The sequence below is a fragment of the Seriola aureovittata genome, chromosome 15 (genome assembly GCF_021018895.1).
Source record: "Seriola aureovittata isolate HTS-2021-v1 ecotype China chromosome 15, ASM2101889v1, whole genome shotgun sequence".
NCBI lineage: Eukaryota > Metazoa > Chordata > Actinopteri > Carangiformes > Carangidae > Seriola > Seriola aureovittata.
Window position 1 is genome coordinate 16,308,047 of NC_079378.1, and position 17,964 is coordinate 16,326,010.

Genomic DNA, 17,964 nt, shown 5'->3' on the forward strand with positions numbered 1-17,964 from the left:
TGCCGCATATTTCTGGGACCGGGTAATTTATCATGGGCTGAAGTAAATATCTATCACATAAAGAAAGTTAAAGATCTGTGTAATCTAAGTATTACTGTGCGTCTTTTTGCCTTGAACCTCAGATTCCAGGGCTCCAGGTTATAAAATTAGATTTTTTTCCTCTTGCCTTTTCTATATTACTGCCAACAGTGCCAAGCATCCTTCTTTCTATCCTGCTATCCATTTCCCATAGAAGCCTCTACATTGTGGGCTGAATCAGCACCATGAGTGGAAATACAGACCCTTGGGCCAGAGAGAAGGCATTATATCTCCTTCCAGTATGTGAAATATCCTTGCTGAGCGTGCATTTTCTTTAGAGGCAAAAAGACAGAAGTGTACATTTCCCGAGTTTCTCCGTACCTTGGAGAATACCCATAGATGTTGCCAGATTTACTCTCAAATTCTTCATTCCTTATAATTGCAGTTTGATAGTTAAATAGGTTGCTGCTCAAATGAAGCAGAATATGAATAAAAGGCATGAAGCTAACAGTTACTTGTCTGCTTATTTGTTGTGATGGTGATCTGTCAGGCCAAACATGATGTCTGCACATCACACATCAACAGGTTAGACCTGTTCAAATGCTACGTCTGTCACAGGTAAAGTTATGGTAATTTGTGTTAGCAGAGACTCAATTTTGGATTGTAGTTAAATATACTTAACTCCTAAACTAAAGAATCAGTTACATAATTATCAAATAGGTTCAGTGTGGTCTTCTGTTGGAATTCAAACCAGGATGTTGCACTTATATGGTATGCGACCATCAGGACACCCCCTAACCATGCAGTTATTATAGTAACCCCTGTTCACTCATGCACACAAAAGCTTGCAATGGCAATCAAAAGTATTTTCAAGGTGCATGCTTTGACCAAAAAGGGGGTATTTGTGTGGTGTCTGGTTACCACATTATGTGAATCAGTGAGGCCTTTGATGAAGTAGACCTTGTCATTGCTCTAGTGTTTTTATGCATGACTATTGAGCCCCTTTTACACTGGACAAAAAACTTGATAACACCTGATAACATCTGGCTTTTCACTCCTGGTCAAATGAATCTGCAGTAACAGGTAATCATCTTCAGCTCCGATTGGCAATGATGTAAACCTGGGTGAACACAGTAATTTTGCCCCTTTTCCATGCTGTGATGTCTTTAAGAGCACACAATCACTGTAAACAGATCTGCCACCTGCCCAGCATGGTGCTATTAAACCAGAAACACCATATCTACACCTTCCACTGACAGTGGTGTGCTTGGGGCTGCAAGAGTGAGGGCAGCCCAGAAATAATTTTTTGAAACACACAATCACAGACTCAGGTACCTCACACAGATGCTCCGACACTTAGAGGAACCGGGGAAACTAGCAGCTCACTTGTAACTGAGTCTGTGTGAGTGCACCGTAACTGCATGTGATGATGTTGCTCCCTGCAGTTGTGTGTCTGTGTCCTCACAGTCTGAACAGATAGACAAACTCATCAGGTGGTGATGGCCTTTTTGTTTTATGAGTTTAAGCCACGTTTTAAAAAAAAAAAACCCAGTCATATGCAATCATTTTGGTGTAAAAAGGTACAGATTCCACAAGACATTTAGTTAAGTAGCCAATACTCAAATCAGTAATTTTGTCATGAATGTGTCAAAGTCACTGGAAGTAAGTGAATGAGAATTTATGTAGAATGTGACAGCTTGTTTTAGTCATTATCATAGTACCTTTACAATAACTGAATTAAGGGCAATACAGATGTTGCATTCCTTTTAGCATTGTTATGAAACATGGACAAAGACTGAAAATAAAATATACAGTATATATATATATATATATATATATATATATATGTTTGTTTTTTTTTCACTGCCATGAAGCAAGTAAGGAGAAAATAATATAGGTCTACCTAGCTTACAACAAATAACTTTTTTACATTTTTGGATGTTTACAAGAGTCAAAGATAGTCGGAATGGATCAAAATGGAAGTAGTTGTCAATTTTCTAGTTTGTTTGTTTTTGTTTTTGTTTTCTTGTTTGCGTTAAAATCCGATTTTACTCGATCAGTTCAATGTGGAGATTCCAGATAATGTAATTCAGACACAGACAGTTGTTGTGTTTGTGTCTGACAGATAATTAAAAAAAAAAATGCAGAGATGCAAACCAAATTAACATTCCAGAAACATCCACAAATGCATTCTACTGTTTGTGCCTCAGGGCAACGCTCTACCCGTATCAACTGAAAACTGCATACTTCATGTCCCATACGCTGAAGACCATACTTTCATATCACTCTTTTCCACTTTGTTCTGCTTTAGCTGAACTTGTAATGCTGTAAACCACAAATTCAGTCTGCTACTAAATTAAGTCCACCTGGAATCACATTTAGTTATTAGTCAGAAATCATGTCAAAGTTATTTTTGAATTTATTGTTAATATGTTTTCATTGTTAAAAAGGAAGAAAAGTACTCCAGGGAAGTATCAGATCATTTTGCTCTTGACTGAAATGCTCACATGTCCTCTCCACTCACATACTGAGGCCTGTTAGGGGCAAGGAGAAACAAAGTACACAAACTTGTGCTGGGAAGTGTAGCTAACAAGCCATGGACATGTTTTTTTAGCAGTGGTATTGTTAGCAGTTGTATTGATGAGTAAAGCCCACACAGCATCAAGTTAACGGAAGAACCATTTGCAGTTTTTAGAAATGCTATCAATGTGGGTCTGTCCGGCCAGCTCTCCACATGTCTTCGATGGATTAGCATGACATTTTTGTACAAACATTCATGATCCCCAGAGAATGAATCGTAATGGCTTTGGTGATTTCCTGACCTTTCCTCTAGTGCCACCATGACATTTTCATTTTTGGTTTTTCATGTACTAGCTTCAAAAATATTCAATGGATTGTCATAAAATTTGGTGCATGATAGTGTGCCATCATCATCTCAAGCCTCAGCCTCAGCCTCAGGTGTACTTTGTGCTTAGAGATAATTAGCAAAAGTTAGCATGCTAGCATGTTAAAGAGGAACTTAACACCCCAGTTAAGCTTGAGCGCTACCTCACAGATTTCAGGTCTTTTAATGCCTAAATATATTGTCTGATTGTCACCTAGAATTCATAGAACCATAATCAACCAGAACCATCTATGCTGGCCCATAATAGCTTGGCTCCAAACTCTCCACTTTCTCTGATAGCTATGACGGTTCAGAGCTCATTGACATGCGAGTTGAGCCAAGTCAGGAGGCGACAGAGGTACCAACAGAGGTAGTGGAGAATGAATAGTACGAAGGCTGCAAATTTGTCACAAAACTTAAACACAGATCAACACTTTAATCTACTAGCTTACAAGTAGTAGAGGCAGTAATTCTACTGTGTCCTGAAGTATGTCATTTCTCTGATTTTTTGGGGGGGTTTCAAGTGAACAGAATTACTAGTGTTTCTTTGAGAAAAGGAAAATAACATGGGTTGCAGTAAACACTATAAAATTGTTACTCTTTAAAGTAAGATTGCAAACATGTTGAGCATTACACTTGCTAAACATCGGCGTTATCAAAGTGAGCATGTAATCATGCTGACATAAGCATTTAGCACAATGATGTCATGTTGCTGCCTTTTTCCCTCTGCCTCCGTTCTTCATCTTTTCTCTTCAGTTTTAATGAGGCTCCTCCTCTGTGTATGAATATGGCTGACTAATGACTGGCAATCATCCTTATAATAGTTCACTCACAGCATAGTTTGATTAGTTTGGTTATAAGTTGTTTTGTCAGAGCCGTGTTTGCCAAATGTCTACACTGGCGGTGGCAAGTGCAAAGTTGTTATGACCCATAGTCACAATGGCCATAATTATGAGAACAAGACACAGGTTGAAAAATACCAGAATGTCCCTTCAAGAGAGCAACGTTGTACCTGATAATTTACCTTGCACTATTTGCATTTAATTGGCTGCAGCTGTTTCACACTCCACAGAAGATATGTGCCTCTTGTGTTCTGAATCTGTGTGTGTGTGTGTGTGTGTATGTGTGCACTTTTCATTCTGTGCTATGTGTACAGAGCTGAATCAAAAATCTCATCTTAGATTTCACCTTATTTCTTACAGATTTGTTTAAAATGCAATTGTCCATGTATATGCATTCTGCTTTTCCCCCACACATGTAAACAAACACATTTGAGCACACACATGCTTATGCACGCTCTACCTAAATAGCAGTAAATTGAACAGAGAATGGCCACCTGGTTCCTGAGTGTTTCAGAGAGCTTTACTTTTAGGGCGAGCCTCACTACATAGTTAAACAAAAGGGCCTCCGTGTTGGTCCTCTAGATAAACACACTTTCCTGAGAAAACATGGACATGGTTACACTTTAACTTTCTCAGGGAGGCCACAGCTACATCCTCCTGGACAGTTTAGGTCAGACTGGGCTAGAGTTCAGACCCGCAGCGAGAATCATGCGCTGCACGTGAAACCATGCTGGCCTGTCAAACAATGGAGCCTTTGACAGCCACAACCCCCCCACCCAGTCCACAGTACAGTCAGAGCACTGTCTCTCTAGGGCTTGGGTGTCACTCCCCATCTCTGTTGTGCTCCCCTGGAGCTGACCAGCTGGCTTGTAGGCTCTGGGATGTGAAAGCAGCAGCACAGAGGAGGTACAGTCAAAGTTCAGCCCAGATTAGCCCAGCAGAGAGGTCAGCAGCATCTCAGCCCAGCTATGTCCAAGCTATTCCTGCATAAATAACCTGATAAGATGGGCCAGTTTAGAGGTTTAACGGTTGAGCTGGTCTCAACTCTATTCTGGTTTATTTTGGCTAAAAGCGAAACATTTTTTTGTGCTGTGTATTTTGCATATATTTGAGTATACACAAGCAATGTGATTTCATAACATCTTTACAGAAATATATAAAATATCAGAATGGCTTTGAAAATAAAATAAAATAAAATGTATTTACTTATTGCAATAATAGTGTAGCCTTCTAGTACACGTATTGACAAGGGTACAACTGAAAGGTGAGATATTTGTTAGGGGTGCATTAAAGGTACTGCCAGCTATGTTTAGGTTGTACTGAGTTCATACAATCATATCAGAGGGTTTTACTCAGTATCTCTGTGCATGTAAAACACAAAGGAGAAAGAATGAACAGTTACAGTATATCACTATGCCTTTATCACCGCATAAACTAAGTGTTGACTGGTGATATGCAGAGACACAAATTCTGTTTCTTTGGCTAAGTCTACTCTGAGGCCATTGTGAGTGGTAGGATTTATGTACAGTAAAAATACATGGATTAAATGAAGTAAAAAGCCTGAACAATTGTCAACATTTGAAACAATGAAAAGGGATCGTTATCTCCCTGGTAGATGATGAACATAAATGCAAGCAATAAGTGTTATCTGATGGTGTAGTTATGCAGAACTGCCACCTCCCCCCAGCCCAGCGGCAGTCGTGTAAACAGACAGCGCTCTAGAGGAATGCTGGACTCTGTGACCTCCTGCCCCGAGTGCTGTTACAGTGCACTGAGTTCAGCTGAAACAGCCCGCCCCATGCTGCGCCTCCCCAAAGCTCCGCCTTGCCCTACCCCAGCCTGAGGCCCCTCAGGGTGGAAAAAAACACACCTCTTTCACCCAACACCACAGCCTCCTCACATACACACATATGTGAACATGAACAGACACACACACACACACACACACACACACACACAGGGACAAGTGCTCACGTGCTCCCTTTCTTTACCACCCCAGCTGTCAGAGCAGCAAGGTCTTGTAGTTTTGACAGTTTCACGTTTTCTTTGTTTGAAAGATCTCTAACAAGTTAATTTTTTTTACTGACCCCTTCTATGAGCATTTTATCTTGTTCAGTAAAGAACGATATGTATTGCTGTTTGAAATATTTTATGAGATTTAGACATTTTTCAGGGAAAACACATTATTTCAACCCATTGTGAATAAATTTGTGTCTGGCATTAAGAGGCGCCTTTACTTTCACTCTTTATTTTCTCTTGTCAGTCAGTATTTGATATTTGCTAACCTCCTGACATGCTGAGGTACTGAGCTTGGTTGTGGATGAAAAATAATAGCACACATGTTTTTAAGCACTTTTTTTTCATCATAAAAGTCAAATATGTGTTTTCTGAGAAATTCATCTATTTCACTGCTTAGAATGTTGTGGATATAGTTTGGGAGAGGCATAGTATAGTGTCAAGCAGACACTGCCCTCTGCTGGAGTGCAAACAGAGGAGAGAGGGCAGGTCAACAATGAAAGGAGCCCTAAGATGTGAGTTTCTGAAGTCACACACATTCACACTTTACAAAGTACAGAAAAAGAGCAGAGGCAAGGCAGAAGCTTCTCCAATAGTTGCATGCCAGCTGTAACCCCATTCACATCTCATGCATAAATCAACTAAGTCATTAGATGGAAGACCTATTTAAAACATAGCATGAAGTTGAGGTGCAGCTGCTTAGCTGTCATGGATTATGAATCTTAAGTGGATTTTGTCACTGATTGCGGTAAAGACACAGTAAACCAGACACTGCACTGATGATTATCACTTTGCTGCACCTCATCACATTAAACACAAGGGGCCTTACACATATTTGCATTGGTTGTGCACACAATTAGACATGTGGAGGCACACACACACGAACACACACACACACACACATGTACATGCACGTGCACAGGCACACATGCACACACAGACACACAATCGCAGTTAGCCGTTGTCTGAGGAAACGAGGAACTGTCTGGTGCCATAGCAACCAATGCGGATATCCCACCCTTCTAGAGCAAGAAAGAAAAAAACAGAAGTGGCAATGACAGATTGACAAGACCCTAATGAGATCCTTGATACAGAGATGAACAGAGACTATCTATGTATTTATCTGTCTTTCTGTCTTTCTGTCCATCTGTCTGATTTATCTGTCTCTGTCTTTCTATCTGTCTGGCTGGTTGTCTGCCAGTTTGTCAGAATGAGACTAAATGGGGAAGTAGAAACATTAAAGTGTGGCAATGGTGACATCAGGGAATTTGAGAAAAGAAAATGTAAGAAAAAGAACAGCAGAGTGTGGGCGACAAAAGGGGAGAGCACAAACTGATGGGGAAGAAGAGAAATGAAACGAGGCAAGAAGAAAAAGATTTAGACTACTCTCTGGGGCATGTCTGTTATGAGCACAGAGCCACAGCCTGAAAACACAGACACTGCCGCAGTCTGCATCAGCCTGCCTTTTACCACTGTGACTCCCATTTGAACTGCAATCTCATATGTAATACTATTATTCTGGCCCATATACCAGGTTACATAACACTCCGAGCCAAATCCTGACCTCATTCTGCAAAACAGCCACTCTTGCTCTGATCAAAATGTTAGACTCCACATCAGCACTGAAGTACGTGGAGCACCAGAACGACAACAAGTCAGACATTACAGCTTTGGTATTAGCCGATATCTGATGATTTGGACAGCTACTTGCTCTACATGTGATCTATTCATCATTGTTTTTTCTTCCTTAGGTGGCTGTATGAAGCTCTGTAATGGATGGAAAGCAGCAACCATGTTCCCACCGGTAAGTTGAGTCTTTACTTAGCCTCACTTCCTGGGCTGGCCTGCAGGTGGAAGTCACACCCACTGCTGTGTGCTCTACACACAGTACAATACCAGCACTAACACTGTTGGAAAAAAAAACCTCCACTCTCATTTCACCGTTTCTATCTGCCAAGTTTGGTGTGATGTGACAAAGCGACAGATTGTTGATGGTCACTTCACCTTAGTAGTACGCTGTGCATGTCTGTGTTTTTGTTTTGTCTGTTTGGTGTTGCTGCTGTTTATGTCAATGGTTTATGGCAGAAAACCACATGAAGTGACTCATAGCACTAGCGTGACCTAAATTTTTTTTTGCTCCTCCATGCTGGTGACAGCCGTGGCCAGAGGCTTTATGTTTTCGGGTTGTCTGTCCCATTCTTATGAACACGATATCTCAGGAACACCTTGACAGAATTTCTTCAAATTTGGCACAAACCTTCACTTGGACTCAAAGATGAACTGATTAGCTTTTGGTGGTCAAAGGTCACAGGTCAAGGTCACTGTGACCTCACGATCGTCCCATTCTTGTTACCTCGCCTGGAGGTAATTTCATTACATCTGTCACAAACATCCACTTAGACTCAAGGATTAAATGAATAGAATTTGGCGGTCAAAGGTCAAGGTCACTGTGACCTCGAAAAACATGTTTATCACCATAACTCAAGAATTCAAATGCTAATCATGATACAATTAAACACAAATATCGCATTGAATAAAATGATGAAATGACAGCATTTTATATAAAAAAGGTCAAAGTCAACTTCACTCTTGCATCATTATGTTATAAATAATACACGTAATCTCTTTTATTAAAGTGGCAATCGAGAAGATTTTTATTAAGTAAATGTAAAGTCACTATCTATCACACAATTAGCGAACACAATGGTGATTGAGCCTCTGGACCATGGATGAAAGTATTGCAATATTTATATTTTTTCAGTATTAAAAACTGGGTGTCTGTAGCGACATTCCCAGAAAAAATGCTGCATTAAGTTCCTGCTAATACAAACTGAACATTTCCTACTGCTGCAGCTTCACATTAAGAACATTTAACTAATACGAGTCTTTATGACGTACTCAAAGGAAATACAGTGAGTTGGTCAGTGAGCTCAGCACTTACCGCTATCATTCACCAAAAATACACCTACAAAACAAGACAACAGTCATGTTCTGCATTTTTTGACAGCGGATCAGTTTGGATTATTGCAGAGAGTAATGGAACAAGAAGGAGCTGCCACAATGAGCTGTTAGATGAAGAGCTGCAGGCTAAAGGCTGCACACCTCCAACTTCTCAGCTAGGTTACCAATTACTTTCACTGTGCCTTGCTGTTTGCAGACTCATGCTGTGGGCAGTATAAAATCAGACCATGGTTGCTCACAGAATGATGGAAAAGTCCAATTATTGCCTGATTTCTTTAATGAAACGACAATAATTTGTTTTCTGCCGCCAGAATTCTGTGACTTGTATTAAACCAAATTTGCTTTTACCACACGTAAGGTGTCACCAAATCAACCAGGACTGAAATCTAAGTGATTTTCACTTTACATTATTCCTTGAAAGTCTGCCCTTCATATGTTATATGAGTCTGGACAGACATGAATGTAAACTGCATGGATGTAAACATACAACGTGGTGTATGTGGGATACTAATGCTGTTGAGATTTGATGTGCTGTTCTGATGTGAGCTTCGAATGACGGTTGAATGAGACTCGAGAGAGCTCACGACTCTATCTTTATAGATTCTAGTCTGTGATCATCATAAAGCACATAACCTTTCATATAAGTCGAAATGAACAGCTTTTTTATAAATCCCTTTTCCTTGAAATACTTTTCCTTTAGAATTTTTCACTCTGGGTGAATGCAGCCCTGCATAAACTAAAACAGGTGCATTAGTCCTCCATTGCATCCCTGCACTCTGCCCTCTGTGAATGAAAATTTATCAAGGGCAGTGAAAAGCATCCAGTTGCTCCACTGTCCCCATGCTGGTGCTCTGTTACCTTGGGTGGCCTCGAGTGCCTCCTCCTCCTCCTCCCTAGGAGTGCAGCCCCACCTGATGCACGCATCTGCTTGCCTACTCATCTACGCCATGGCTTGAGGAGGTGGGTGGTTGGTGAGGGTGGAGTGGGGTTGGAGCATCAGCCAATAACACTCTTTATCCAGACAGCATTGAAGTGACTTGACACATGTATTCAACCAATCACAGAGCACTGCAGCAAAGAAAGCAGCAGTAGTAAAAAAAAAAAAAAAAAAGAAAGAAAGAAAAGAGTAAATACAGTGAGAATTTATTCAAAAGGGGCATCTTTGCTGTTCTGTATTTTCGCACAGTCACAGTGTTCTGTATTTAACTGAGATGACAAAATTAGCAGTTAATCCATTATTAGATGATAATTATTCATATAATTATGCAATTATTCCTTATTATAAGATATTCATAGTTAATATCATATATTAATATTCTTCTGTTCACTGTTAAGAAAAGACAAAAGAAGACAAATATGAGTGGGGTCCCTGTCTGAATACCATCTCCTTTGAATTTCAACTTTGGATTGCCCCTCAACTCACCTTGATCTGAAACAGGATCATATAATTGTTTGGTATAATAACTATGGGTCACAACAATTCATTAATACAAGATTAAAACAAGATAAATGTAACAACAATCAGTGCCTTTTATTGAGGAGAGGAAGAGTAGAGTTTTGTCTGGGCATTCTCAAAGAGGGAAGCTCTTTTTCTGTTCATACAGCCATAAACCTCCATATACCCCATTAGGTATATATACTTGCCACCTGCCTTGTTGTCACTGTACTGAACTCCCACCTCAGCCCCTGTCAATTCTTAAAGAATCAACCCCCAGGATTTGGCTTGTCAGCTTCAGTGTCTGTCAAGTCAGTCACAGCAGAAAAACAGCCCATTACCTTGTCTGACACAGTGTGGCAGTACAATCTTAACGGCTGCAGATGTATGCCAGACATCAGTGGTCAGCCAGCACAGGACCTCTCTATCTGTGTCCACTTTACTATACTTGTCATCGTTCCCTTGGTGCTGTCATTTCTGTGTTTAATGAGTGAATTAGGGGAGAGCTTAGCTGAGTGGTGAATGTCTACAGGTTTTACTTGCGGTGCTTGTTGTTGGTTGTGTTTTAATGACGTGTATCTGTCGTTTTTCATGGTGTTGACGTCACAAAAAGCAAGTGGATACAAGTTTATATTTCACCATTATGATTCAAGTCGGATACAGTCTCTGGTTGGCAACCATCTTTCTGTCCATCTGTGGGTAGATGCACACTCTTGTAAATGTGCTAACTCATGAACAATACATGGCAAATACCTCATACAGCGATAGAGTAGATGATCTCAGCAGATGCCTGAGCTTTTAGGGCTACCTGAGAAATATACACATAAAAGAAAAAAAAGGACTTCTGCAGCATATAGTCTCAATGTTTATTTTCATACAGATCCTCATCCATCTGCTCATTAAACATTTCGAAACATTTGATCCTATTGAAATAAAAAAAAAAAAAATTGCAGAATTTAGCAGAGATATGCTCCCTCTAACTGCTCTGTAATGTTTATTACAATACGATGATGATGTCTAGCATTTTAAGCACCTTTTTAATCTCTGAAAAAAGTCCTTTCTGAAGAATCCTTCTTCAATTCAGCACAGAAGTAGCCACTTGGATAAAGGATTACATTTTCTCAACTTCTCAAAAACCTGTTCACTGAATTTCCTTAAAATCCGGGGGAACCAATTTCTCTGAGGTAGGGTCCAATGCACTGGATTTAGTGTGTATTTGTAACATAACTTGACAAATAATCCACATATTTGTGTGTGAAGAAGTTGAAATGAAGAGTAAGGCTGTTGTGAAGTTGATGCCACTGCAATGATTACTCACCCGCATTATGTTTGGGCTTTCTACTGCCAAGACAAAGCCGAATATAATATAATGTCTGCAGTCCCCATAGTCTGTTCCTCAAATTATGGCAAAAACACAGACAGATTGATTGACATTATAGAGAAGACCATATCTCACTGTAAATATTGTCATTTCTGTCTCCAAAAAGCAACAGAAATTCATCATTTGGACTATTCTTTATGTTTGTACAAGTCTTTTATAGATCTTATATGATTTACTCTCAATGGAAGGTTCTAAAATTAAGCTTTGATGTTTTGAATAAGCAGTAATTTTAACTGATATTTTTACATGTACTGTAGTCGCACAAAAAATTATTTTTTTTAATTATTAATTTGGTAAAACTAAATTTTACATGTTTAACTGATTTATAACCATTGTTTTTATACATTAGTTACATTACAGTCAAATAATGTATTAATATATAGTGGCACGCACTGTATGCATTTGAGAACAATAACAACTTATTTCTGTACTTTTACAGTAGAATAACACAACTCTGCATGTTTTGCCCAGTAGTTGGTAAAGTTATAATAACTGTCAGTTTTTGAAGTGTGCATCATGATGCTGTACTTTCTGTCTGCATTTGATTCAATAATTTTAGTGTTGGTCAAGTCCCTGCTGGGATTGCAGCCACATACCTGAGATTCTTACTGTTTTTTTACTGGGCATGATAGGAATGTCTCTTAATTCTCATTTAACCACCTCAACGCACGAAGACCTGAACAAGTCAAAGAAAAAAGCCAACCACATATTCCCTCTAACCAAAGTTAAACTGAAACATGAGAAAATCTGCCTCTCAATCAGGATGAACTGGCATTACCTTTCACTTTACTATTTAAATCACTGAAATGGTTGGAGATGTGAAATTATACAGATGTCTGAAACTGGGAGATCTTGAATTGTAATTCAATAGATCTCTATTATTTTGAGTTGATCCGTTATGACGTAGCTTATATTTGTATTCTCTGGTCTTAAAATCTTTATTACAGATTAATTTTTTTTTAACCAATGTCAAGTTGTTTCAAGTAGTTTATGAATTTTTTTATTAAACACTCCATGCTCTGAGGCTGAGTGTGATGACAGTGTCATACAGGTCCATGCATAATGAGGGAATTAGGAATGTGACTGTCAGGTGCAACTTCTGTTGTAGCTACACTAAGGAGAGAGACTGACGTCTACCTGCTGTCTGTATCTGTCCCTCCCTCCATCCCTCCCTCCCTCCCTCCCTCCCAGCTATAGTTCATGACTCACTAGATAGAGTTTGTACGTGCGTGCGTGTGTGTGTGTGTGGAAAGTTTAAGGAGGATACAGCACAGTGTAGACTTGGGTGGATCTCTGCTTCATAGTGATCGACTACTGCACAAAACTATGTGAAAGACATATATTCTTCATTATTCCAGATTGTGGGTGTGTGGGTGTGTGGGTGTGTGTGTGTGTGGTAGAGGATATGATTCAGTTTTGGTGGTGGAATTCTAGTTCTTACCGCAAGTGAAAGTGCAACTGAGTCATCAGAGAAACACAGACACAATAGTGCAGGAAACCACAGTGGTGTCTACACACCCTAGTGCCATAAACACACACTCACTTGATTGCAGGAACTTTTTGCTTGTTCATGATGGATTTCCACTGTTGTGAATCATGTCCCTATTGGTATTGGAAAGACACACCCAACAAAGTTGTTTGATTTATTGATTTTAAAACAAAAGCATTTATTCAACAGAGAGACACAGACAGTGTTGAGTCATCTGAACTACTGACCCAAAGTTGAAGAAGAGTACAGTGACACTAATGGCGCTCTTTTCGTAGCGCAACTACAGTTGAATACATGTACACAAAGGACATGATTCCACAAGAATAAGGTGAATTTGCAGTATATGTATATATACTGTAAGTGAAACACACTTAATTAAAACAGCATATGCTGTAATAGTTTTTCTGTTTAATATATTATTATTAATTACTTGTTGTTGAAAACGTAAAACTTGAACAGGCACTAAGACTAAGATTATTTGGTTAATTAATAAGGAAGCATTTGTTGTAATTAGCTTATAACTTGTATTTATTTAAGAGGGCTTTCTTGAATAGACTCTTCTCCCTTCCTTCTCTCCTTTTTAAGCTTTGTCTTTACAGAAACACATGCTGAAACTTGGTGGAATCCAGTGCAAATTATTCCACCAAGTCAGTTAGTGTTAAGTTATTTTTCACATTTGAATATCTCATCACTTATAGTAGTGATGGTGTTTTTGTTGTAAAAACATTCACAGGCGAACAGAAACAAACTGGAGATTCTGCAGTGTACCTAATTCTTGTGGAATATTAGAGCCTACTTTTAACAGAATTATCCTCTCAGCTTTGTTATACCAATTATACATCAAATCTCCTTATCCAGTGTTTGCAAACATTACAAAAGCAAATTCGCTGCTGTATTATATTACAACTGAGCTCTATAATTTTCCCACACACCAAAGAAAACTTCTAACCAGAATTAAAAAAGAAAATAATTACCAAACTTACCATGGATCACAATGAGAAAAGATAAAGGGGGCCCAGCTCATGTTATGCCCTGTCTCGAGGTGCCTGAGCTGCGATATGAAATAGACCCATCTTCCCCAAGGTCCCAAACGACCACAGGGACAGATTGCAGAATATATTGTATTTATTTATGATGTCATTGAAAAAGAGATAGAGCTAAGTTTGGCTTCAGGGTGGTCAAGACCAAAACAACTAACAAAACAAAAAATTAAATAAAGAAAATCAAAGAAAGCAAATGAAAACAACTTAACCTTGCCAACTAATATATATATATAAAAAATTATATTAACAAAACTGGCAGCCCACTCCTAAACTCCATAAGGACAGAGGCATCAGCAGGAAAGAGAGTATAGCTTACAAATCACAGGTAGAATGCAAACAAGTTTGGCTGGTTGGGGACAGAGGGGGATGAGTGTTGCACTGATGCCATTTCTGCGTTTTATAAAGTTCGTTTACATGTGGGAGGAGAAATCACCTGTGGAAGCCGTCATCCTGTTGATCAATAGCATTTGCGGCCTGTTAACCTCCTCATATCGGCTTCAGTCACCATATCTCCTTGGTGATGCATTTAAGGGATAATGGCCTTTACTGCACCTCATCAAGAATCTGAGGCTCAGACATATGTAAATTTTTAGAATTAATAACTAAATGAAATCAACATTGCTAGTGAGCCTGCCACTGACTGTTTGCATGATGTAGGTACAGTAGCTCAAGTCAATGAACTGTTATTGCCTGAGAAAAGCTTGTTGCAAACTTTAATTGCCACTTGTTTGCTGTTGCTGACTGCGACTCATTCTTTCAAACTAATTACTGCCATCTCTCAGATTCAGATGATTGGCTGTCCTGTTCCTCCTCCACAGCAGACATGTGTAACAGTCTAGTAATGTCGGTGTAATGTTTGGTATTTTCCAAACCAGAGAGCTCCGTAAATGACTTCAAGAAAGCGATGTCCAAAATGAAAAAGAAGAACTTGTTAGAGGTGAAGAGTGTGACCACAGACTGTAGACACTACAAGGATACAGTGTCTGTGACATCACCCACAGGTTTTCTGAAGGGAGGTTTTCAAGCCTGGGTTTGGGTTTGCCAATCCAAATTTGGGCAAAGGAGAGGTGGTCTGCTGTGAAAAGCAAGTGTAAACTATCATGACTTACTGTGAGAGGCTGAGAGGCCTGTCAATCAAACAAAGACATTCTCAAACAAGGGATCCTGCCGTGGATTGCTTAGCTTCCAGTAATCTTCATTAAAATAAGGAAAGCGTTTTAAATGTGTGTGACAGCTCAACAGCTCTGCATTAAGAAAATATAACCTCACCTTTCCTTTGATGGTTTCCTGTAATACTGTATATTGTATCTTGGATACTGGCTGATTGTGTAATTAACTGTATATTTGTGGAGCGAGTTCCTGTGGATCTGTTATGGCAGTCTTCACTTTCTTAGACCAGCTTTGGGAACATTGCCGCTGTTCTATGGCTTCACCACTTAGCAGTATTGGTTGTTGTTTGGGCTTTTTACCTGTAATTATGATTTTGCGGTTCACATGATAATTTTTTATAATTTTTACTTTAAGATTATGATTTCATGCAATTACATACTATTAGAAACTACAGTGGATAACTATGGTGTTGTAGTTGTGCTATCTTTTCCTTCTCTGCTTTGCTTCATTTCATTATTATTACTTTTAAGCGTTGCCCGGATAGCCCTCAGTTGCACAAACTTTCTGCATGATTCACTGAGATGTTAATGGAAATCAAATCGTGGCAAAATATGCCCCCTAAAATAGTAGTTGAACAGACCAATCCAAATTCAATCACAGTTCAACCATACTTTGCACACAGATGGAATGGCCTCTCCCTCACATGCTTGGTTCGTTGGCTGCTTTTCCTGCTGAGGTCCTGCAGCAATAATCACATCCAAATGGAGCAAACAGAACAGTCTTTTGAATGACCTGCAACTTTAAAAAAAAAAAAATGTTGTGCTTCAATAACCGACAGAGCTGACAGTACACAAAATTTTGTGCAACTGGATATAACAGAGCCCCTCCTTCAGTGTCTTAATTAGATACAGGTATACATGTATGGGCAAAGCTTCACTATATTTACCTTGCAGTCAGTTCATATTAATTCAAATGACAAATTATGGCCTTATAAATTGGAAAAGTGCATCACATTTTGCTCAAATTTTATTATTTTTGTATGCCTCCTTTTCTCAGAGAAGATTTGATCATTCTACACAATAATATTGTTCATTTAAAAATAAATCAAACAATTTAAATGTCTTTTGAGATGCTTTTGTAGACTATCCCTTGTCAGCTGAAGACTATCTATTAGGCCAGCCTCTCTGTAAAGCTGGCATGGGTCTTGCGGCCAAGCACACCATTAACTGGGGAATTAGAAACCCTGAGAAGTTGTTAATCACCACAGTCATTCACATTCCACATAGACTCTACTCTGCTCAGGACCTCTATGAGCTGCGGAAGGGGCATGGTCTGGGGGAAGCTGGGCCAATGCTATTGGACCCAGTGGTCTTTAATTAGAGGGAGAGCTTGGCAGGGACTGATGGAGGAGAAAGGCTCTCAGGATGTGAGTCCAGGGTGAGAGGGTTCACACACAAAACACTGGCTTTTCATCACTGCATGACTCACTCAGTTTGTGTGTAAAGTGTGGTGGATGTGTGTGTGTGTGTGTAAGGCAGAAAAAGTGAGAAAATGTGTGTGCACTCGTACTGTATGCTTGTGTGTGTGTGTGTGTGTGTGTGTGTGTGTGTGTGTGTGTGCACGTGACTGTGCGCGCATGTGTTTCTTACCTCACTGCTCAGGCATTCCAGTAGAGAAAGTGGTGTGAAGTGAAAGAGCGGCTCTCACAGTGTGGGTATTCATGGATCTGGCCCCCGTGGGCCGGTCCGGGCTCCAGTGTTCACAGACAAAGCCTCTCCAGCAGGACCCAGACACACTCACACAGAAAGGGGAGCAACAGAAGGAGAGGAACGCAGGAGAGGGGGAGACAAGGTAACAAGGGGAGAAGAAAATGGAGAAGGGTTGGGAGAGGGCAATAGGAGGAGGTCTGTGTGGCAGCTCCCATTCCTCCAAGAATGCAGGTGTGATGAGTTGTCATGTATAACTGGAGAACCCAAACCTGCTCTGCTTTGATCCAGAATCTGGAGTTTTGTTTGAAAATCCTGATGACACTTGTATATTAAGGCCTTATCTTTCAGACTTGTCGGTTGCTAATAGAGATTCTTTGTAGTGCCTCTCATCTGTACTGTAACTTTACAATAAGAAAATGTCATGTTTGAATACACTTGTGAATCCCCACCCCCCACGGCCTTTATTCTTTTTTCTCCTTACTGCTGGCAGAGTCCATGAATCTATCCTACTCTCCTCCTGGGGAACAGGCCCCTCCCTCTCTTTTTACATCAGCCAATCCTGTCTCTCTCTTCCAGCGCTCTCTACTCCCTCTAGCATTAAGCCAGCAGCTTGAGCTCTTAGGATTCCATGAGAATTTCTTCCACTTGGCCGTCCCGTCACTGTTCCCCCTGCCTGGCCCCTTCCCTAGATCGGGTAGCCTGGTTCACTGTGTCCTTAAACAACCCGTGTGCATGTACAGGAAAGGGGCCCCAAAGTGGGGAGGCCCATCTCTAACCCTTAGTTTTCGAAGAGACAGACTCGCACTGGAAAATCTCTATACCAGCCTTTCTTTATTGATGAACTCAAGGGTGTCATAAATACCACAGTCTTGATTGATATCAATATATAGACATACATAGTGTATGTACATATACTGTATGTATTCAAAAAGTTTACAGTATGTGTCATAGGTTCTCAGCAATAGACAGAAAGCTTTTAAAAAAGTAATAGACTAATATAAAAAAACATTCATATCCTAAAGATTAGCATTTCAGGGTATTATCTGGGATATGTGGATGTACAGCTTTGGTGATTT

General features: G+C 39.8%; 1 long non-coding RNA gene across 1 annotated transcript in view; it reads left to right on the forward strand.

The window, feature by feature from the left end:
- LOC130182123 (uncharacterized) overlaps positions 1–17,964 on the forward strand; it is a 56,185-nt gene that overhangs the window by 11,203 nt on the left and 27,018 nt on the right. Inside the window, exon 2 of the long non-coding RNA XR_008829678.1 lies at positions 7,512–7,564. This is a non-coding gene — a long non-coding RNA (uncharacterized LOC130182123). The remainder of the gene's footprint in view (positions 1–7,511; positions 7,565–17,964) is intronic.